This window comes from Sceloporus occidentalis, unplaced genomic scaffold (genome assembly GCF_023333645.1).
Source record: "Sceloporus occidentalis isolate IW3139 unplaced genomic scaffold, rSceOcc1.0.p SCAF_3, whole genome shotgun sequence".
Classification (NCBI taxonomy): domain Eukaryota; kingdom Metazoa; phylum Chordata; class Lepidosauria; order Squamata; family Phrynosomatidae; genus Sceloporus; species Sceloporus occidentalis.
In genome coordinates, this window is record NW_028316983.1 from 91,345,375 (window position 1) to 91,370,159 (window position 24,785).

Here is a 24,785-nt window from a genome sequence, read left to right on the forward strand (position 1 = left end):
TCTTTAATAATGTTTTAATCTTAATTTGTATGTTTTTAACTATACAGGTTGTATCTCCCTTTTCTGAAATTCTGAAATGCTCCAAAAAAGGAACAAACTTTTTTATGGTTGGCCTTCTGATGGTTCTGTGTACACAAACTTTGTTTTACATACAAAGTTATTTAAAATATTATACAGCATTACCTTCAGACTATGTGTATAAAGTGCACATGGCAGACCCACCCGCCTGGGGATAGCATGAAGCCTGCTTGGCAGCTTAGGGGCCGGGTAGGAATTTTCCCCCTTTTCCACGGGTTTTTTGCCTACCCCATACTGTTACAAGCAGCATGTGGAAATTGGCTTGGGTTGTGTCTTAATGATAGTCAATCTGTCTTAAAATAATTTTAATTCTAATTGGATTCAGTCAATAATATTTGGCATAAACTCTTTGAATTTGATCTCAGTGAGCACCTTGGACACCCTCTGGCTGTTAGGAAAATTTCTGGAAGCATCTCTATTGGCCTTGCGACTTGGGGGGTGGCTGAAAGAAATGGACCTTGGGTCTGGCTGGAAGGTATACCTCAACTTTAATCTTTGCAGATTGGGAAGGGAGACTTCTTGCTGTGCTTCCTTATGTGGGCTGTCCAGTGGCAACCCAATTTATGGACTGTCGTTGAGGGCCCAGGTGTTATCGTCCTTAATAAGCTGCAAAAGTAGTCTGCAGTAAGACACCGGTTTGCAGCTTTCCCTGTTTGCCACATCTGTTTGGTTATAATACTAGTGGCAGTTCCGTTAAGAATTCAATAAATAGGTCAATAAATGGCCCTGCTTTAACCCATACATTTGTGTCTGGTCTCTTTATTCCACGGGTAGAATAGCAAAGGTCCAATTCCCAAGATATTTCATTATGTACATATGTGCAAATATAAGTATTCCAAAATCCAAACAACAACAACGTGTATGCATTTTATTGTAATTTTTTAAAATGCTGTCTTGAATCTCCGTTTGGGAGAAAGGCAGAATATAAATAAAGGGATGGATGGATGTTACATGCCTGCCCTAGCTAATCCTCTTTTTTCATGGTATGTCATTACCGGCTGCACCATTCTCTTCATGACCTACCATTCTTAGGTGTTTCTATGAAGCTGTGTTTGGATGAAACGCATTATGTATGTGGATGTTACTGGCAGAGTAAGAGCTACTTACTAGTCTACCCTATCAACGTTTATCAGGCTTAGCTCCCAGTTTCAGGGTGGAGACGAAGCTCAGAGTGCAGTTTATTTCCAAATAGGTGGGCTTCCCATTCATGAAGATTGCAGTACTGGTGGTGGTGTTAAGCGGACCTATGAACTACCAGCAATTACAGTATCCACTGTCCCATGATTTTTACTTACGGCAGCCCTATTCCTGACACATGGATTTAAGAGCTGTGATGGGGATGGCATAAGATTGTAGGCTAGACAGTTCCTTCATATGCTGCTTTCCCAGGCTCCATAATTCTTGACATGGGCAGGCAAAGAGCCAACTAGCAGAAGAAAGAATGGGACAGTGTTGGCTGCAGCAATGGACCTACAGGTGCTATTCAGCATCCTAGTCCTTCCTCTAGTGAGCTGGATGCTGGTAAACCAACTGTCCATGCAGAACTCAATATCACAATGTTCCATCAGGCTTTCTCCCTAATAAGCATGTTTAGAATTAGTACCTTACTGATAACATGCATTTCCCTTATTATCCCAGTTACAGTCAACTGAAATGTTTTGGTTTTGGTTTGTTTTTTTTAAAGAAAATGAATATATCTTATCCATTTATACAAACAAGATAACATTTTATATGATAAAATCATTTCCCCATCTGAATGTATAAAGATATCCTGTAGTTTATGGACAGTGATGAAAAATGAGAAACTACATTAAATTCAAAATTGCTAATTCCTAGCAGGCAAATGCAGAACAATATCATCTTGTGGGAAAACTTTCCACTACGCAATGCCATCTGCTTGTTTGCCTTTTATAATGCTGCTATTCTGGTTTTTAAAGCAATAAAACATGAAATATGACAACTTTATAAACTGGTCTCATACTTTTTGTTTAGTGAAACAGAGATCTCACTTTGTCCAGATGGCTCAAGATAGGTAATATTTATTTCATACCAAACGAAACTATTAAATAAATGCAATGGCTGGGTTCAGAATTAACAATACAGTGGACTCTTGTTATACGCTGGGGTTTTTCCAAGGTCCTCCGTGGATATCAAAATCTGTGATTGTTCAAGACCCATTAAATATAACGACATAGCAAAATGGTGTCCCTTATAAAAAATGGAAAATCAAGGTTTGATATTTCAAATTTATCCCCTTTTTTGAACATTTTCAAACCATTGATGGTTGAATCCGTGTATAAAAAAAATCAGTGTATAAGAAGGGCTGACTGTACATAGAACAGAATCATTGGAATTGGTGGAGTTTAAGTCTGTCGTGACTAACTAAATCTCATTGATTCCAGTGGATGGTCTGGATTTACTCTTGATGTCTGTATATCCTAAGTGGACTGGCAAGATCACTAATTAGAAACTTTTCACTAAGCCCTACAAAAAGGAACACATGGAAAGTTATAATCTAAAGTTCTGAAACCATCTACTTAAAATAAATTTATTATGGTGGGTGGGTCAGATTAAGAAGATTAGTTTAGGCTGCAATTCAATGCTAAATGTAATGCGATTCACTCTTGAATGGATATGTGTTACAGTATTATATGTACACCAATATCAGAATCAAATCATAGACTGCAGTTGTAAGAAGCCATATGCAGGCAACCCAAACTCTTATATTGGACGGTCCATATAGTTTTCCACATGGTTATACTTCTCTCGGTACACACATTTATTACATTCAATGCTGGACGAAAATAAATTGGGAATTAAAAACAATACTTCCATCTGCTTAGTCATGAATACCACATGTCAGCCGAAGCAAAAAGATCTTATCTGTTTTTAGATAACAGTTGACATCTGTAAGATAATTACGAAAATTTACTGAGGAGGATTGAGGCATTTACTTATCAAGTATCTTTAGCTTTAGGGCAAATACTAGATAAGTGCAATGTATAATACATTGCGCTTGTGAAAACTGCAAAAATTGGAAATGCCAACAGACTTTGCCAACATTAGGACCAGAAACAGATGTTGGGGAATTGTTAAAATGTGAGCCAGAATACCACAAAGTTTCTTCAGATTTAGGTAAAATCAAAACTAGAGAATGTTCTCTGTTTCCCAATTCCTACCACACATACAACACCCTCACGAGTCATGATTCCATGATGTTTATCACACTATATACCCTTAAAGTGCCACAATTCCAGTTTGACTCCTCTAGCTGCCTCCTGTTGCATTCTGGTATTGGCAGTTTTAAGGAGGGGTATTCAGAATTCTCAGGCAGAGAACTTCTCTGCCTGAGAATTCTAAATACCCCTCTTTAAAAGTGCCAATCCCAGAATGCAATAGGAGGCAGCTAGAGGAGTCAAACTGGAATTGTGGCACTTTAAGGGTATTGTGTGATAAACATCCATGAAACACCTCCGAACACCTATGCTTCATTTTCCTTTCAAGCAGCAGCAGTGGCAAGACCAGCAGCAGAAGGATGCAAGTATGTCCCTGGCTGTCATGTAGGGCTTATCCCATTACTAGGCCACTGACAGTAAGAACACAGTATATAAACAGGTTTGAAATGCAGAATGAGGCTGGTGGGCAGGATGGACATTTTGTTGAGCCTTGCTTCTGATGAACAATATTTATTAATATAATCTGTATACTGTTCAGCAATTTTGGTTCTAAAAACCAATCTTTTCCACTTTTTCTGTATGAGAGCTTATATAGATTTCAAATAAAAATTTAGAGGGTTTAGGGGATGTCTCCAACAAAATCTCCAACAAAATTTCTATCTAAATTTAGGTGAACAGAAATATTAAAGTGGGCTTGTATCTCAACTATGACATCCCTCGGGGAAGTTAGGTTAGTTTATGAACAACTAGAATGGCTAAGATGAATTTCTGCTATCTCCAAAGCACAAACTGCTGTAACATCTTAGCATATGTAGCTTCTAGATTTTTGTTTTATACATTGGCTGGACTCAGATGCATCACTAAACCAAGGTTTGTTTGGCTTGGACCCAGTGGCATCAGAAGGGTTGGTGTCACCCAGTGTGGTAACTCATAGTGTCACCCCCACATTGATCTTCTACTATACAACACCATACAGACTCCTTAGTAATTTTTTTGTACTAATGTTACTCATAAATCATAATTCCCATATATCACTGAATTTAATGGTAATAATTGTGACGTAAAGCAACTAGCAAAATTAAAATTACAGCTTTAAATTACAATATCATATGCACAGGCTAAATGTATTTACATATTTTGATATGGTTAAAGTGAAGATTTGGTAAGTTTTGGTTTCTTTTAAAACATTTAAATAATAAATTATTATTTTTTATTTAAAAACCTAGTGCCTCTCTGATCTCCTCCGATTGAGCCTCATCCTACTCACACCATCTCTTCATTGTTTAAAAAGGATACAATTGAACTCCACAAAAGGCAGATGTGTGGGGAGCAGTGCTGTCCCCTACTCTGGCCCCATTTCCTGAACTCCACAGTGACACTCCTGCTTCTGCCTCCTACCCACCCCGGCCAGCACACTGTGGTTTATTAGAGGTCAAGAGATAACAAACCAAGCCATGGTTTGGACTGTTTGTGATTATCACATTCCTGGCTTATATGAGGTATTATGATCACATTCAAATCCAGTACCTAGTTTATTACAACTTTCTGCCCACCTTGGCTACTGTGATGTGAGGGAAGAGTGTATAAATAATAAAACTGTCGATGCATCTAACATTATTGCTGGTGCTTCCAGTGACCTCCTTGTCCCTAGTAGAGAAGGAAATATTTAAAGGAAATACTGCTTCATTTCCCACATGGAGCAAAGAGATATGTGTGAAATGTATACCTAAATAAACTACGGCCTGAAACAAAGGGGCAGATGAGGGTGGCTTCTGGCTGTCCCAGAGGTGTGGTGTTTAGATAATGCACATCCCAGAGTGCCCGGAAGCTGCCCCAAAAGGTGGCCCAAAAACTGCCCCAAAAGGAGATATTTTCCATTCTTTGCCGCTGTTCATTTGGGACCACAGCAGGACATTAGGAGCAACGTCTGGCCACTCTTTCCTGCCCATCTGCCCCCGCCCCCCAAGTCTTAGTGTCATATCCAAATATGATCATTTTCAATTGATCCAAGCAACTATGGTTCTTGCTTTCAAAAGCATGAACATTCATAAACCTGTTAGTTTCAAATATATGAATATTAATGAACTGGTCTCTCTGCTGCTAGTACAAACCTTCACCTAGCTAAGATATTAGTAATTTTAGCATCCCAAAGAACAAGTAGTGATCTTGATTTTGAAATTCACTGGGTTCAGATTCTGTGTGCAACATTAGGGGCCAGCACTCAATATAATAAAAAAAATGCTTACTTTCAAACACATAGTAAGCTCCATAATCAACCCTTGACATACATACATACATATATATATATATATATATATATTTAATGATCAGTCAGGAAATGTGTTAACTTGTTCAGGAGCTAACCTCATCAATACCCTGTGCATTTCTTGCCTACTGTATAAACTACTGGTATCACCCCTGAAACATCAATATATAAAGCTCATCTGACATCTCCTTTAATTATGATTTTATTACTAATGTCATAAAATCTCTACCAAGGAAAAGATACAAGGCTATAATAAACAATAAAAAGGAAGGATGGGCCCCAAGGTTACATAATTTGTTATTGATTAAAAATAACAGCTACTCCTCGTCACATAATCATAACCACTGTAAAGCTAAAGTGCACTTTGTTTCAAGAAGGTGGGTGAAGCTGTAAGTTGTGGATGCTGCTGCAAATTTCTCTCATAGATCACTTCAAATGGATTGAGTCCACCACTTTCATCATATTCTTCAGAAATGGGCTGGAATCCACAGGATTTTACGCCCAATAAAATGTTAAGTGCCACAAGACTCCTTATTGGTTTTGCTAAAACAGACTAACATGTCAAGAGAGGAGAATCTCAGGGTGAAAACTTTTCCTCGAAAAGTTTGTGTATATATCTATTCATCATTTGTTTCATCGCATTTTTTAAAATGAATGACATATTCTGCAAGTATAGTTGATGCTCAATTATTATACTTAATTAAGCAAGATCCTTAAAAAAGGAGTGCCGCTTTTTAACACCAGGCCCCATCCCTGTGACACTGCATGCCCTTGATCTTAGGTTTTAGAAATGAAATTTCATAGCCTAGGATTGTGCCAATCCTACTTCCGCATGATTTATCTGGGAAAAAATATGTGTGTGTGTGAGATAGAGACTTGTTAGTGCAAGGATGAATGTGAAGAAAGAAAAAAAAAAGGATGGAATTCCCCTAAGCATGGCAAGGTTGTAGAGGGATCATATAGTACCACTGAGATTAACTGAGAGAAAGGAGTTTATAGCAGAACATTTGGTAGACTGGATCTACTTCATCTGATGTACATAGTATATGTAAGCTTATGCTACAAACATCATTCTCTCCATTCGTCTCAAAGGTGCTAAAAGATCCCTCTACATAGTAATACAGACTAACACAGTTGTGTCACCACTACACTTGTATTACTACTAAAAGTTTACTGGATTATGGAGTGTAGAGATAGACTCTCAATACCACAAGTTTAAAGAATCATATATTTCATATATCATATATTTACCCACAAAACAATCCTCTTGAAATCATCCTGAGCTCAGGACTTCAACACAACAGGGGGACAACTGGAAATAAGATTTCCAAGTGTACAATGTGTAACTGCAAAATTAATTTCTGCAAAGGCTGTTGCTGTGTGCATATGTAACAGTGCCCACTGATAAAATGCCAGAAGGGCAGGGTGCAATCCTCATCAGACTGTATGTGAAGTTTTGTCATGTGTTATATTTCACAAATGCATAACATACAAATGGCATCAGTTCTGAAATTCTGTCCACATCTAGTTTGTCCTCAGGCTTAAGACAAAGTCCCACACAAATCCATTTCAAACTTTTATCACCCAGCTTGTTCAGACCTATGAGAAGCAATAGGCCTATCTCCTCTCTGACCAGAAGGAACTCAGAGATGATCTATCTTTCCATTCTCAGACAATAATGAAGTGAAGCAGACCATGAAGGCATACCTGTTAACAGATAGGTGGGAGAAGAAAAGCATTTAAATCACTTCAAAACTGGTATTCAAAGTGATGGCCCACTAGTCAGTGCCAATCCAAAGGTAATTGGGTGTCAGTCCCTAGTGTGTTTCCAAGAAAGAAATAATTGTAGCAAATGGGCACAAATATGGCAACAGTCCCTAGCACATGGGAGGGGTGATAATTGCCAGTCCACCACATCAGATAGTAAGGGAAGCACTGTACTACAAGACTCCACTTCTGAAGATTATCTGTATTACAACAGACTTGTATGTTCTGGCACATGGATTTGGAAGGATTGGTCCACATATGTCCTCAGTAGAATGCTGGAAAGACCAAACCCATAGGAAAATAAAGGAATGAGTACAGGAGATACTGTCACCACTACATTAGACTGAAGGTCTATCTATCCTAAGCTAGTTTGCAGTTCATTTTGATGGCTTCCAAGGATGCTTCCAAAGAGAATATAAGCACCGATTGCTATGTGTTATTAACACCATTATTTGCTAAAGGATGACTCATCATAGCCTTTAAAAACATTCATAAACACCTCATAAAGACCCTCTCCCAAAAGAACACCCCCTCCCCCACACACATACAACCCTTTTACTATATTTAGCTATTTTAGCTATATGAACAAGACAGGAAGGATTTACCAATGTTAAGAGTTAAATAATCTATTTATGACGGCACTAATGGAACATACTAATTTGCTTCCCTTTACCTGTTCTTCCTCTCTGTTTGTTAATGCTCAAAATAATATATTTCAATTTATCTATTTCTGCATATTGAAGGCCCAATGCAAGAAACAGACCACATTTTTAACACATTTAATAATACTATTCAGTGTAATTGTGCATTTCATGGTGCAATCTTCAGGAACCTTTCCTACCATGAACACACACCTATGAGGAGTGCTTTCTTTTCAGCTGGGACTCAGTATAGTATAGACTTTTAAAAATAATAATAGAAAGAGCTTTGCTGCAAGGGAATGCTATGCATACTGATGAATGTTTCCCCCTGGAATTAGCAGAGTACATGATATGACTACATTCATTAAACTTATGTGGAGCATTCTAAAAGCATCTGACAACATTTTTATATATAAAGTGCAATGCTTTTTTTTCTCTAGAACTTTCCAAGTTAATCCCCTGCCCATGACTATCACTATCTCCTCTTTTCCCAAGACACTATCGACAATTTTATATCAGCTGTGAAGCTGTCATACAAGCAATGATTCAGTTGAGAAAGAACGGGGGGGGGGGGGATCAAAAATCTATGCTACAACACACAAACACAGAGAGATGGTACTCTTTTATGTAATGTGTCTTCAAAGTCTGGCTTTAAATCCTGAGAACCACAAAGAAAGGAGGTTTTTCCATTCCATCTCTTCTTCACAACTCTTTGGGTCTCTGAAAAGATTACTAAGAAGAGCAGCAGATTGTCATGTGGGACAGGTACAGATGTGAAAATCTGTCAGTATCATTCTCACATTTCTGTCTCCCCCAGCATTCTCATTACATCCTTTTTCAGTGTCAGGATTACTAGATCTATTTAATCTTTAATTTTTCCAAACTCAATTTTGTACTTATATCTTTTACACTCTTTTCAAAATATATAATTTTTGGTATGCTTTTATGTAATGTAAAACTTTGTACAGATTTTTGCCATTGACTAAAGCATGTTTGTGCACATTATCTGAAGGTACAGTTTTTTTTAATATAGTTTTGCATGTTTTTCAAATAAATGTTTTGTTTTTTGAATCTGTTTCTCATAACAAAGCAGCACACGGTTTTCTGTCCAAAAATAGGGCCGGCCGCCTCTGCGGAATGGCCCAGTTGCCACATGGTGGAGCCCCGTGGCAGGCCGCCAGCCTCTTCCGGCTTGAACGGCCCCATAAGCCCCGGTGCGTGGCCACTCAAGCCATGATTGGCTCTTTTTGAGGGGCAGGGGAGGGACTTCCGCCCACACCGCGGACCAGAAGTGCTCAGTGATTTGGGTGGTGTCATCACCAGGCGCCACCTGAGATTGGCTGGGGAATCCGGGAGGCGGGGCCTCCGCCCTTTCCCGGCCTCCCATTGGTTTATAGGCCTATTTAAGGCCACGAGGTGCCCGGGTCGGTGCCATTTGGAGATCGGCTCACCCACCTGTGGTTCTGGGTTGCTGTCACAACTTTGAGTGACGGCTGCATAGGTCTCGGATCTGGTGGGCGTGGTTTCCAGGGCTGCTTAGCGCTAGATTGGGAGACCATGTAGGACACGGGGGTGCTGCGAGCGATGCGGTGTTGCCATTGCGGGAGCAACATCGATACAGCGTCCCCTGTTGACAAGGGATAGAGATGCGATGATGCGCATATGCAGAAATGCGATCAATCGCATGATCGATCGTTGGAGTGTGGGCGCTAACCGGTAATCCCTTGCCATCCTGAAGCTTGGCCGAGACCAAGCACTTTGGTTCATCCCTTCAGCACTGGGCTGAGGGATGACAGATCCAGACCTCATGCATCGGAGGCAGCCCTATGTTCTGGTTACTGTTCTGTTTTTGTTATGTTAATAAAGTTGTGGCCTTTTACTTCCAACCCCTGCCTATATTTGTTCCGCCGGTGCTTCCCTCTCAGGGAAATGTAGTTTCTAAGCAGTAAGTTTAGTGTGAATTAATGTTTTGCACAAAAGACTACAAATGTATACAACCCTTTACCAATTGACTGTTTTCTTCATGGGATGTCTCAATGTGTTATGATGAGACATGGAAAGAAGTTTGGAGAATAAATACTTTTTAAAAAATGCTTCTTGAATTTCAAGAAACCCTGAGGAGAAGAATCCTGTACTGACAAAAATTATTCTTTTTGGGACTTACACCAAATTTCTGAATTGCAAATAATATTGAAATACTATTTTCTATGCAGAAACTGCTGTTTTCTGCACCAAAATACTATGTGCAAATTTTGTGTGGAATAAGTCTCAGGAGCTTATCACACCACTAAAAAACCCCATCTTACCTCTCCCGAGTTGTATTCTAATTCGGGCGGCAGCTGGGTTCTACCGCATGTAATTCACTGCCAAATCCGTTGGCTGAATACAACTCAGATGCATCCCGGGTCCCAGGAACACTCAGCAAGTTGTTTTTCTAAGTTGGGAGTTTTCTGACTTTGAAAATCAGCTTGCTGAGCATTCCTGGGATCTGGGCTGCATCTGGGCTATATTCAGCCAGCGGATTCGATGGCGAATTGTGTGCCATAGAAACTGGCTGCCTCCCAAATTAACTTGGGAAAGCTGGGGGTTTTTAGTGGTGTGATAAGCTCCTCAAACTAATAGTCTTTGAAAATTAAGTAGTTTTTGAAGCTCTCACAGTAACAACAACAAAAAAAAAAAACCCTGTTAAAATTACTCATTGCTTCTCCCGAGATAAAAACTAGCAAAGAATTGCATCCCTAGTTCTTGAGACACTTTCTCCTTAAGGATGAGGAGAACTCTGAGCATTCTTTGTATCCTTCCTTCTTGTGCATTTTTGCTTGAGAAGCCCAGGACCTGCTTGAAACCTTGCACCACTTCCTTACAGACAATTCCATACTGTTCATAAGGGCCCTCAGTGGTACAGAGAGGCTTTTGGGGGTACAGAAGAGCAGACAAGAAAAGACTCTTTCTGTGAACTTCCTTCAGTTGTCAAGTCAAGTCAAAGTTTATTGTACTAGCCAAATGCCATGACAAAATGAGCTTATCAAAAAGCATAAAACAATTAAAACAAAATACACAGAATGCAAAGGACAAAAACGTCCCAACATTTAGTGTGCATCATTCAGTTCTCAGTACTGGAGCCCAAAGCCTCAGTTGTATCACAGTGAAAGTCATAATTATAAAAGTTATGCAAATACTTACATTCATTCATAGGGATGCACAATGCACAATGGTCTGTTCCTATCAAATAATCACTGTTATGTGTTTAATGTTTGGGTGCACGTTTGAAGCTACATATGTGGGTTAATAAAGCCCACCATATAACTCTATGTTACAGGAATGACAATCACTATTTGGTTTCAGACTCCTAAACTAAATGCACAGTTCTTCACTTATAACGCTTTGGCCAGATGTACTGGAAACCTGTTCTCTCAGCATTGTATTTCTGCATTTGTGACCAATTACTGAAGCAGTAGCAAATCATTATATAGCTGATAAAAATTACTTTGCAAGAGTAACTTCTAACAACACTCATAATGAAGTATCAGTATGTTCTTAAATCACTTGCTCTTCTGTGACATCACTTTTTCATTCGTGAATCAAATAGTGTGCTAGTATACTATCCATTGAGGAATTCCGCCACCAAAAACCATGTCATGAGCACTTTGTTACTCTCCTGTTTTGGAATGTGACATTTATAAATCAAGTACTCAGAGTGAACATGAGCACCATGATAGGCACCATGTTGCTGCTCACAGAATTAATACTAGGTATGCTTATAAGTATCAAATAAACTTGGTTGGCAGACCATTTATTTACAGTATTAATAGCAACTTCTTTCAGTTGTTTTACTAGTTCCTAAAGGAAAAAAAGGATGGCACTTTCTAATGAAAATGTGTAAAATATATAAAACCTTTCAAGTCCAGAAAAAGATAAAAAGAATGCTTTTAAACATCTGCAGTCTGCTTTAGTAGTTTTGAAAAGCATATCATAAAAATGCTGCTGTTTTCTAAACAACTCTGGCTGCAAAAATGTCAAATTCTTAAACATGATCTCATATGTCACTGGAGCTTTAATTGATGAGAGGAAAGCATTGTTCTCCCTTTCTTTCAAAAATATTAAGATTTAATTATTCACCAGACGAACAATTAACAAACAAATGTTTCTGAAATACAAGGCATGTATCTTGTCACAAATACAGGCAACACAACACCATGGAGAATTTGTATACAAATAAAATAATTGTTCAAAAAGAAACACATCAAATATAGAAAGCATTCCATACGTGTTTGTTTGAAAAATGATTTTATTCGTATATACATTCTTCCTGGTGGGTGCTGGTTTAAGATGGTGGCAGCTTGATAAGATGCTGTTTTAGAGCTCTTGTTTTTAATTTTCTGTAAGGTTTTATCAGCTTGTTTAAACTTAAACAGCTGGACTGTTAACTTTGTTTTTGTTTTAAATGCTGCTTGATCCTATTTTTTGTCAACCTCCCTTTTACTTTGAGCATTTTATCCTCTAACTTCTGATTGCAATATGAAACCACGGAAACACCGGCGTTCCAAGACTATTACTGACTCAGGCAAGAAACCTGAGACAGACAAAGATAGACTCCCTTTTTACTAATAGGCAAGAGTCTCCAGTGCTACAAACTGATTTAGAATTAAACAATAGATATACGATTTTGGATTCCTTGCAGGCTGAAGAACTTACGTCGGGTAATGATAATGGCTGCACAGTGAATGCAAGAGTCCCGGCTTTTCCTCCTATTAATGGTGGTTGCTCTGAGAAATGGCCAGCAAAATGTCCTTGGAAGGTTCTTCTGGCAAGAGAGGCATTTCTAATCTCTAAGACTTTTGAATTGCTGCTGACTAATTGTACTAATACCAGCAACAGATTAGAGGCATTAACAGAACTTCACAATGAGGAGGTTTTTATTCATCTGAATAAGAAGACATCTTCTCAAGCTGCTCCATTATTTGTTTATCCTAACCCTATTGAGTATCCTTTGGCTCTGAGATTACAAGTCTCTCAAGTGATGATAGCTGTTGGAAATAACCCTATTAATAAAGGCAAGTGGTCAAACTTTTATAATATCAAAGTCTCTTTAAGTAAACTGTTGAGGCGTGAGCACAGAAGGATTATGTTAAAGTCCTTTCAGTTTCTCCCAAATTTGGGCCATTATCAAATAATTATTTTGTCTTTTGATTTTTCTTTAGGCCCTGACTTGTTGTTTGTTAAAAATAATTTTTTTGGCAAAAAAATTATTATATTCATTGCTTTAGGGTCTTTAAGAACAATGTGATTAATACTTTGGTGGACTATAAGGAAAGAGAACCTGACAGAGTAGGCCTGGATCATCATGGATCTTCAATCTGGAGTAGGCCCAACAATGTAGCAGAACTTATCCAACTTAAAGAGGAATGGATTAGTCTGAAGCAGGAAATTGAAAGGATTAACCACAATCAACACTTAATGGTGGCCTCCTTTGAAGTAGAGACAGCTAATCAATGAAATGCTGCTACTTGAGGGTCCTCTAAACCAGCTCTTGCTACCAAAGGTCAACTTTTGGACTGTTCAATCCAGGCACCGGTCCCAGTGGAGGACAAAGGTGCAAAGGAGGGTGCACTGAACATTGACATGTCTCTGCTCCCTTTGAACCCAGCCCAGGCTGGTACAGAACATTTGCCATCTAGTGCTTATTCTGTCTCTAAAGTAAAACCAGTTACTGAGGATTCCCAGCCTTTACTTTAGGGTAGTGAGGGAGCTTACCCAACTGCCTCCCTCTTTTAACCCTATTCTTGAACCATCTAAGGCCAGCTGTGACGAGTTTAACAACTTCTTTGCGGATAAAATCTCTCGGATAAGGGCTGATCTCAACGCCAGTATTTGTTCTGAATCTAGAGTAGAGGTCTCCAGAGCTTCCGTGGACTCTGTTATACTGGATCATTTTGAGTCTGTAAGTACCGAGGATGTGGACAAGATTCTTTGTAGTGTTAGGAAGACGACATGCTCTCTCGATCCCTGTCCTGCATGGCTGGCAGCTCAGGGGGGAACGGCTGTAACTGATATGTTGCGCCGTATTATTAATTCATCCTTCAGGAAAGGGCGGTTTCCATCTAGCTTAAAAATGGCCGTTGTAAAACCTTTGCTTAAAAAGCCTTCCCTAGACCCCCTGATTCGGAATAATTATCGGCCTGTTTTGCTGCTGCCTTTTTTAGGGAAGGTGATCGAGAGGGCGGTTGCCTTCCAGCTTCAAGGGATCTTGGATGAAACAGATTTTCTAGACCCATTTCAAACCGGCTTTCGGGCGGGCTATGGAGTTGAGACAGCCATGATCGCCTAAGTTGATGATCTCCGTCTGGGCATAGACAGGGGTAGCGTGTCCCTATTGGTGCTCTTGGACATCTCAGCGGCCTTCGATACCATCGACCATGGTATCCTTCTGGAACGCCTGAGGGAGTTAGATACCGGGGGCACTGCGCTCCAGTGGTTCCGTTCCTACCTCTTGGGTAGATTCCAGATGGTGCAGCTGGGGGACTGTCGTTCCGATAAGAGGGCCCTTACATCTGGTGTCCCTCAGGGAGCGATTTTGTCCCCTATGCTATTCAACATTTACATGAAGCCGCTGGGAGAGATCATCCGGAGATACAGGGCGGGGTGTAAACAGTACGCTGATGACATCCAAATATGTTTCTCTGTGTCTCTGATGCAGTGACTAAGGATGGCATCTCTCCTCTAAATGCCTGTTTGGAGTCGGTAATGGGCTGGATGAGGGAAAACAGATTCAGCCTGAATCCAGAGAAAACTCATGATAGGTTCCCCGGACCCAGGGAAGGATATTTGTCCACCTGTCCTGAACGGGGTCACGCTCCCCTTGAAGGACTCAGTTCGCAGTCTGGGGGTGCTTCTGGACTCGTCGCGCCACCTTACATCTCAGGTGGATGCAACAGTCAGGAGCACCTGTTATCAGCTTCGGCTGATACGCCAGCTGCGACCCTACCTGGGCCGGGGGGACCTGGAAACGGTGGTACATGCTCTGGTAACCTCTCGGCTGGATTTCTGTAATGCGCTTTACATGGGGCAACCCTTGTACCAAACCCGGAAGCTACATTTGGTCCAGAATATGGCAGCAAGGCTGGTCACTGGATGTTCCAGGACTAGCCATATAACACCTATATTGCAAGATCTACATTGGCTGCCCATTCGCTTCTGGGCGCAATACAAGGTGTTGGTAATTACCTATAAAGCCCTAAATGGCTTGGGCCCAGGGTACTTGGAGGACTGCCTCTCCCCATACAGTCCGCCCCGCACTCTCAGATCGGGCGGAAAACATTTGCTAAGAGTTCTGAAGTCTAGATATACTTCATCTTCACAGAGGGCATTTTCCATCTCAGCCCCGCAGATTTGGAACTCCTTGCCCGACGAGCTCCGCTCTGTCACCTCTAGATTTGTTCAGGAGAAATTTGAAGACCTTTCTTTTCCGTCAAGCTTTCCCCCATGTGCCTTAATACTATCCTTTTCTCCCTTCTCACATATTGTTCGATCCAGCTATTTTGTTGTATGGTTTTATGGTATGGTTTTAATGATTGTAACATAATGGTTTTTAGAGGATTTTGTATAGCTTTGAATTGGTTATGGGTAGTTTGTTTACACTGTTGGGGATATATGTTGTTATAATTGTATCATTTTATGTTGTAAACCACTATGATCTATATAGGAATAGAGGTATATACATAATTTTTCATTCATTCATTCATTCCTTGATTTTCAGCTGGATGTGAGATCTGGAACTGGGCAAATGTCTGTTGAGCAAGTACAGGGAAAATCCTGGGTTAGGGAATTGAGTGAATTAACTTATGTGTACCATGGACGCTTTGCAGGTCACTGATACTAATCTTGAGTTTAAGGTTGTAGAAGAGCAGGCTTTGCAGGGGTTTCAGGATCTTTCAGTTGCCAATCAAATAATGGTAACTGCCCAACTGGAGGATACAACATCCAAATTCCGGAGGATAATCCAATCCCAGCTGGAAATTGATCCATCTACTTCTTCATCAGTTAAAGGCCTTGCCCGCTCTAGTATGAATAGTTGCATTCAAACTGAGGAAGCACTCTTCTCTGCAATTTCAACAGATCTGGTTCAGTGACTAGAAGGTCTGTCATGGAATATAGCTGGCTGGCTGAATAAAAACTCAGATATGGATTTCATTGATTATATTGGTAAATTTGACATTGTATGTCTACAAGAAACCTTATTCCCATATGATATCCTACTGCCAGGATTTGTTTCCTTTTGTGTGCCTGCATGTAGATCCTCTAATAGGGGTAGATATAAGGGGGGACTGGCCATATTTCTAAAACTTTCTCGTGGTCTTAAGTATACAGTACTGGCACCATGTGCATCAATAGCACAAGTTATTTCTTTGCAATTAAGAATTGTTTCATAAGAAGGGACCTAGGAATGATCCATCCAATTATCACCCTATAAGTTTACTTTCAGTCGTGGGTAAACTTTAAGGCCGATTTCTTAATAACCGTCTTTCTGAATGGAAAGATAACGAGAACATCATTGGCAATGAACAAATTGGCTTTAGAAAAGGCAAATCAACTTATGACCATTGCCTGGTCTTGAACCATTTGGCTGAGAAAAATTCTATCTCCCAAAGTAAAGGTTTATATGTTGCATTCATTGATTTGAAATCAGCTTTTGATTGAATCCCTAGAGAGAGACTATGGACCAAACTTCTCGCCTCTTCCACTGACAGGAGACTATTATGGCTAATCAATTAAGAAATGTCAAGTTATTTTTGTTCAATATCTATATTCCCTCTACCTCAAATGAGCCTAATTTAGCCACTTATTGGGACCAACTGTTTAGCTGTGTTGAAGATATCACCACTAGGTTTTCTTTGAGGTGCATCTTAATGGGTGATTTCAATGCAAGAATTGGACCCACAAATGACTTTCTTTGTGAGCATTTCATGATTGATCCAAGTTTGCCACCCTTTCCCTTAAATCTCCCTCAAGTTGGAAGGATTTAAATGTCAATAATATTGGGTCATTCCTGATTAATCTTTGTATTAGTTACACCTTTTTAATATTAAATGGTTCTGAAGGGTTCCCAATATTCTAGCAGCCTAAAAAATGTACAAAGCCAAATTAAGACTGCAATTACTTTACAGCATATTCACCTGGATTCCAGCCATTAATAAGGAGATTGAACGTTTGCAAACACATTTTTTCAGGAGACTATTATCTGTACCGCCATGTGTACACCATCTGACTATGCGGAACTGGGATTGAATGCTCTTGAAACTGAAGCCTGGTTGATGACTTACAGGTTTTGGATTAAGATACATTTCAGGCCTAATAGATCGAATCTTTTATGGTTCCTACTACCTGATGTTTACTATGCTAGTTGGGCTAAATTTTATGAAAGTAATGTTATTTCTGTAGGTTTAAATGTTAATTATTCTCTCCTTTTACTTACCCAAAAGGAGTGTCTTAAATCTATTAGGATCTGCCTTGTAGAGAGAGAATATCAACTGACATATCCAACTCCTCCCAGAGTGTGTTCTCCAGCGATGTTCAGTATTCTCTCCTTTGCAGGGTAGGATACCGGACTATTTTCAAACCCTTTCACTGCTGGTGTCAAGGAAGGCCTTTTTGTTTGAAAGACTGAATGTACACCCCTGAAATGTGACCGGGGCAGATATCTGCAGACCCCATTTTTGAATCGTGTATGTCACTGTGATCAAGCTCCAGATGTTCTCCATCATATTGTATTGCTTTGTCCATTGTATATAATTCCGATGGAAAAATTGTTAAGAAGGTTATTGGAAATGAATATCTCTTTGAATGAGTTATCAGTGGAATACCTATTGGAAGATCAGAACCAACATATTACCAGGTTAATGGCCAATTTTCTGGTAGAGGCAACAAGATTATGGTTTAAATTTTAATAACGATTCTGAAATTTTATTGTAAATGCATGTTGTTTTTTCTATGCCTAATAAAGGTTGACTGACTGACTGATTTCCTGGTGAAAGAGAAACAGATGTACACAGCAACTTAACCAAATTGCTAGACTGATGTTACATAAAGAATCATTGAGTTGGAAGGGACCCCAAGTGCGATCTAGTTCAACTCCTTGCCAGAGCAGAAATCCACAACCACAGCATCACTTTGTAGGTAACTATCTAGTCTCTGTTTAAAAACCTATGATGAGGGAAAGTCCACCATGCTCCAAGGTGGCCCTTTCTACTGTTAAGCAGCTCACATACCAAAAGGTTCCTCCTAACAGTCAAAATCTCCTTTCTTCTAATTTGAATCCACTGCTTTGGGTTCTAATATGTTGTTGTTGTTTTTGTAATTTGAATCCATTGCTTTGCTTTCTGTCCTTGGGAACAGCAGTGAAGAACGTCTCTCCATCTTTCACATGTCAGTCTTTCAGATATTTGAAAATGGCTATCATATGAGACTAAGACTTGGAACGAAAGATCCACAAGTGTACAGACATATTAAATACCTAAGTCAGAATCTTCCAGGACATAGTGTTTCCAGTTTCTATGTACAGCTGTAAAAGCTGGGCAGTGAAGAAAGCTGGCAAAAACAAAAAACTCATTTGTAATGTGATGCTGAAGGGATAGTTCTAAAGGTACAATGGATGTCTAAAGATACAAATGAATGGGTCTCAGAGCAAATTAAGTCTGAATTATCACTGACTAATCTGAAGGTGATGTACTCTGGACATATAATGACATGACTCACAGGAAAAGTGATAATGTTTCGTAAAGTAGAAGACAGTTGGAAAAGAAGGAGACCAAACTACACACGAATTTATTCAGTCAAAGCCATAGCCCTAACTTTGCAAGACCTGAGCATGGCTGTTGGTGACAGGGTGAACTGGAGGTCTCTCATTCATATGGTCAACATACATTGAATGCAACTTGATAGCAAATAATATCACCTCTCAGTCCTCTCTTCCCCATGCTAAACAAACATGAGGAAAGTTGAATTGATTTGGGATTAAAGTGATTTTAATTGATACGGAATACAAATGACATGTGCATCAGAGGAGAAGAACTCAGGCAAGATCCCCCAATATAGACCTCTTCCCTGTATGTCCCCTCTCCCCATAGCACTGCCATTTGTGCCCATTCATTTGTTCTCTTCCCTTTGGGTCTAATATTTAGAAAGCATTAAAAGGAGAATGAAAGGCAAGTAAAGGAGAATGCTCCATGCCCTCTCCAAAAAACTTTGCTTTTTTGGACTACAGCTTCCAGAATCACCCAAGATTTCCAGGAAAGCTAGAACAGGGGCAGCGAACATTTAAAAAAAAAATCCAAAAAGCCTATCTTTGAAAAGAATATGTCAATGGCAACTTACGTAGATAGCATTCCAACTTTTATGTCCATCTGTTGATCCAGATAGTTCATATGCTTCCTTGGAAAGACAGATTACTCTGTTGTAACTGCATTGCAGTATTGCTGTCTTGCTACCCCTATTTTCATCACTCTCCATGGAATATCACATTCCACAGGCGAAGCTGCAAAACACCTGATGCCTTAAGGGTGTGAGGATAACAGATTTCTGTTCCATTATTTATATGGTTCAATTAAAAATATCGAAACCATCTGCTTCTACATCTATATAGAAAACAGAAAAAAAGAATAACAAGATGCATAGAAGCAATGTATACTTTTTCCAGGATAAAAGCCACAAAATGTAACAGTGAAGAACAGAAAGACAAAGGATTCTGCTAAATGCTTTATCAGCCACCTGCTGTTTACTGAATAGTGTTTTGATATTGAATTCTTTTGAACACAGTGAAAAAAATATATTTTAAAAACCCTACTGTCTGGCAAGTTTCCCTCTGGCAGATGCAGCCACCTATTTACAGAACTGGAAAAAAAGTAGATAACACCTTGAGTTTGCACAAGGTAAGCATCAATTATCGATTGATATTATTCACCATTCTCTTTTATTTCAATTATTCTTTCAACTAAAACCAAGCAACACAAACACTGTGATATCTAACACTGCTAGCAATGACAATTCCTAAATCAAGAATGTGTTGTGATTTAGAGTCATCAAAATTCATGCACATAATGTACACAAAAGAGACACATCTTTGAGTTCTGTTTCCTCTAACATGAAATTATTATATCCTCTTTACACTGGTTGCAAATTTAGTTATGAGTTATACTGAATGCATCAGTTCACTGACTAGAGAGTTCAGAGTCTTTCACCAATTATGGAAGCTACCAAACCATATCAATGTAGTGGCAGCAAAAACAATTTTTAAAAAATCATTCTCTGGGAATAAAAGTGCTGAGATTGCAGCTGCACATCATTTCTCTTAAATCATTTTTTTCAGAGAAGAGGAATGATGTTGAGCTCGCCCAAAATGGTACCCAGTCAATAGAGTTTACTGCCACAGATTACTGCAGAATGCTGACCCTAAGGCAAACGTAACATAGGGATTTCTTGAAAGTTTCTTCAAAGTGGGGTTGCTATTGCCATCCTCTGAGGATGAGAGAGTGTTACTTGTTCAAGGTCACCCAGAGGTTTTATTATGCTCAAGTGGGGATTTGCCTCAGATGCTGCTGCCAAATAACCACAGGAGACCAAGCTGGAGGAAAAGCCACAACTTTATTAATTAGCAAACAATTGGTAGGGTTGGCACAAAGCATGAGGTCAGGATCTGCAAAATCAAACAACCTCATGTTTGTCTGATTAGCAAAAGGCTGGTAACCGCCAGGCATTGGGATGACCTAGGGGCTAAGGAACACCACTTGACTGCAAACCTGCCATGCGTTCACATATTCGCTAAGCCCCTAGTCACCGGGAGGCGCTCTTGTGTTATGGCCCCCGCAATGGCTATTCGCCCCCGGGTCCCGACTGACTCCCAAACCAGAGCTCCGTAGCCCTGGTACCGCACCGTGCAAATCCTGGCCTATGCTGCCGAATCCAAGTTGTGACAAAGAGCCCACAAACCAAGCGGTGGGTGGGTGGGAGAAGCACTCTGATGCCTCCTCCCTTCCAACTTGGCTCCATCCTGCTCGGAGTCAAGCGCCGACTGAGGGCCGGAGCCAGCTGCTCGGCCTTATATAGGCCCCGGCTCCGCCCCCAGATCACCTGATCCGGGAGACTCCTCCTCCAGGGCAGCTGCCAATGAGCTGGCCTGGAGGACCGGAACTCCCAGACCATAGAGCCTGGCCCCTAGAGCGTTGCGCGGCGGAAGTGACACCGCTTCCGCCCCATGCACCAATAAGGGGCCGGGGCAAGCCCCAGAGGACTCTGGGTCTTGTAGTTTGTCGCTGCTTATTAGCAGCAAAGCGGCCTGCCTGTCCAGCCAGGTGGCCGCTTTTTGAACTCTGGTCTCCAGAGTCATAGTACAACATTCAAATCACTACACCATGCTGAGGAGTCCTCAAAAGACATGGGACATTGTGAGAACTTGGCTGTCTATGCAGTGGAAAACTGGTACATCCTGATTATCTACCCTGAGGTTCCCCTATCTTTTCTCCTATTCCTGACCTCTGGGAGGAGGAATAATGTCCTGTTAAGGAGTAGGATGATGAATATTCACAAATGTTCTTATTCTTGAAAAGGAAAATACTCAACTGCCACAAGAGTCTGTGTCCTTGAAAAGGGTCAAAAAGCCAGCAGTTGTTTTCCATTTTGTGTAGGTTTGGTTTTTTATGCCAAAGTGACTTTTTTTTTTCTTACAAGAAAAACCATGCCTGGCATTCTGTATGGCACTTGCAGATTCATAACCTAGAGTTACAAATATGTAGCTGTTCCATATTCAGTAACACTATATATTCATGTCTGTGACACTTTTGCCACCATCATGGATGCCTCTCAAATTTTCCTTAACAGCCAGCAGCTGTCTCCTATACTGGTTATTGGGGTACTGCAGGATGATGTTTGATATGACATTTTTCATCAATCGATAGAGTCCTGGACAAATAAAGCACACACGAAGCACGGGGCATTTCTGTGGTTCCCAAACTTAGGTTTGATCCTACTCCTACTCCTCATATGCTTCTTATGCTCCCAGAAATTTGAGACAGCCTAGCAGATACACAAGAACACTAACAGCTGTAGTTCAATAAATATTCAAGATTGGGAACTACTGCAACAGAGGTGATATATAGCATTTTAAGGAATGCATAAAACTCAATACAAATGGACATGTTGGCTGGGGCATTCTGGGAGTTGATCACTCTTGAGATGAAGAAGAACATTTTCCAGTGCATTAAATCAATGGGCCTTATCTCATTACACTCTTAAAATGGAGCTAGGTCACTTTAACTGCTTTGGCTGCCTCCTGTTGCATTCTGGGACTTATAGTTTAGGAAGGGGCATTTAGAATATTCAGCCAGAGAGCTCTTAAGTCTCACTGAACTACAAACCCCAAAATGCATCAGGAGGCAGTCAGAGCAGTTAAAGCAACCTAGCCCCATTTTAAGAGTGTAATGCAGTTCATGCATATGTTTATGCAAAATACATGACCACAGTTCATTTTCTTAAAACATAAAGAGTCTATATGGTATATGGAATCCCCTAAGAGAGGGATTCACCTGACAAAATCTGTGTGAAGGTTTCATTGCAAAATTAAACAGTTACTATGCTGTCATACGTTCATGTAGGTATTCAATAGCTGTTTCTTAATGGTAATCTGGGAATTTAATCTGCATATTCATTATACTTTCACTTGACAAGGTTTCAGTGTTATTTTTGGACACTGCTCTAAGCCCTGTAAAATTAGGTTTATATAACTTTAAATAGCTACATGTAATGAAACAAATTCCAAATAGCTCACTCCTGGTACTGCCACACAAGGCCACAAACTTTTAGCAATTTGTCTCATGGTTTTTTGTTGTTGTTGTTTTTTTACATTGCATAAAGCAAATGGTGAATTCAATGGGGGGGGGGGCCCAACTAGACAGGAAAAAAACCCTTGATCAAGCAAACATCATCAGCAAAGCATTTAAACAACACAGACACTTCACTCCAGTCTTGCAACTATTATCCATGAATGAAAGATCGTTAAAAAGAAGTTGCTGCCTTTGTCAGGAATGAACTGACAAAATTCATTTTGCCAGGAACAGTAGTAGTAGAAGAGAGAAGAAACCTCACACCCAGTACTTATTAGTGGTTTTAAAAGAACAGTTTGACCTAACATAAAAGGATATGGCACACTCCTAAAGCGGGCACACAGGTGTAATCAATCCGGCATCCACCCACAATCACCAGCTACATTGCTATGGAGGTTGGTGAGATTACCAAAAGGCTAGTACATGTTGGAGATTGCCTCATTTTGCCACTCACGTTGGGATTTGACGTTGGTCTCTTCCCTCAGTCAACATTTCAGAAATCTCTGACTGCCCCCCCCCCTTCCTTCCGGTGCTTCCCCTTACAGACGCATCATTGACGTTTCCCCCTTTAACCTACTCAAAAGCATTCTGAAGCACTTCCAATTAAGCTGCAACAAAGCAAATCACTTATCAACCATGATCCAATAAGAAAGAAAGCAAAAAAGAAGCTATGATTGCTTAGACTAATCTTCTGCCTTGATTTAAATCAGAAAAAGAACCTTCCTGACCCAAACAATCAATCAATCAGCTTAAGTCCTTCTTGCTTGAAAATCTATGATCACAAACCCTTTAATTTGGGATAAAAGGACTGAAGTCAACTAAACTGAATGACCTAGAACAGCACACTCATATTTATCTTAGCTAGGCTGGCTATTTTGAAACAGATTTTCATCTAGTCCAGGTGTTAGCAACTTAAGAGACAGTAGGGACCAATGTTCACTTCATGTCCTTTGGCTGCCTGCGCAGTTCCCTAAATCAGCTAACAAACAGCCAAAAACAAAACCAGAAGTTATGTTTAGTTTCAGCTGATTTTCACTGATAGGCACATGGTGGCATGTTTTGAAACTTTCTGCCACTCCTGGAAGCCTCCAGGAATGGCTTGGTCAAATATTTGGGGAGCTGAGGATTTGAGGGCCTGGCAAGGGATTGAAAGGCTACCAAAATGCCTCTGAGTAGCCCATGTACTTCTCAGGCTACCTGAGGGAGCAACCAGCAATGCTTTTTCCCCAATGTGGCAGGGACCAGTACTGGCTTTGTTTCTACACCAGTCCAGGGAGCACCACTTTAAGAGTAATAGTAAACGCTCTGGAAGATTATCACTATATATACTGATGCAAAGGTCTGGTTGCTGACCTTCTCAAATCTGAGCATCACGACCTGAAGGAAATCACTGTCTTGCCCAGCATCTTCACTGTTTTTTCACTCATGTATACAGATTATTATGATTTTAAATTAAGTATAAGAACTCAAACATATAACCAAAAATAATTAAATTATAGCAAAAATAAACATAAAGCTTGGGGGATGGATACATTAACCTGTTCAGTGAGAGAGAGAAAAGGGGATAATGTAAATAATTACATTATTTTAAATTTAATTACTGTGCTATTAACTGTGTATAGTTGAAGTGCCAAAAAAGCAGTTGTACTTGGAAGAAAGAGACAAAACAAAATTTCACTCTCACACACACCCCATGGCTGAATTGAAAATATGGGCAATGTTGGTACATCAGAAGGTTCTGAACACCTGGAAGAGAGAAAAGTGTACTCTCCAACCAAGCTGTACATTTAACCACAGCCCATTAGCTTGTACTATAAGGAGGTAGAAGTTTTGGGAAATGCTTGCACAAGTCAAACATGTGGCTTTTCTCTGGTCTAGTTCAGCACCCTAGGGCTTTTTTGGGACTGTCTCTTGGAGATTTTGAACTTTCATTTCATTACTGGGAAATAGTTTGTATACTTCAAGGGATTGCCAAAAGAATTTGGAA

General features: G+C 40.0%; 1 protein-coding gene across 2 annotated transcripts in view; it reads right to left on the reverse strand.

Moving 5' to 3' along the window:
* Window positions 1-24,785, reverse strand: part of NEGR1 (neuronal growth regulator 1) — a 684,663-nt gene that overhangs the window by 515,484 nt on the left and 144,394 nt on the right. The window lies entirely within an intron of this gene.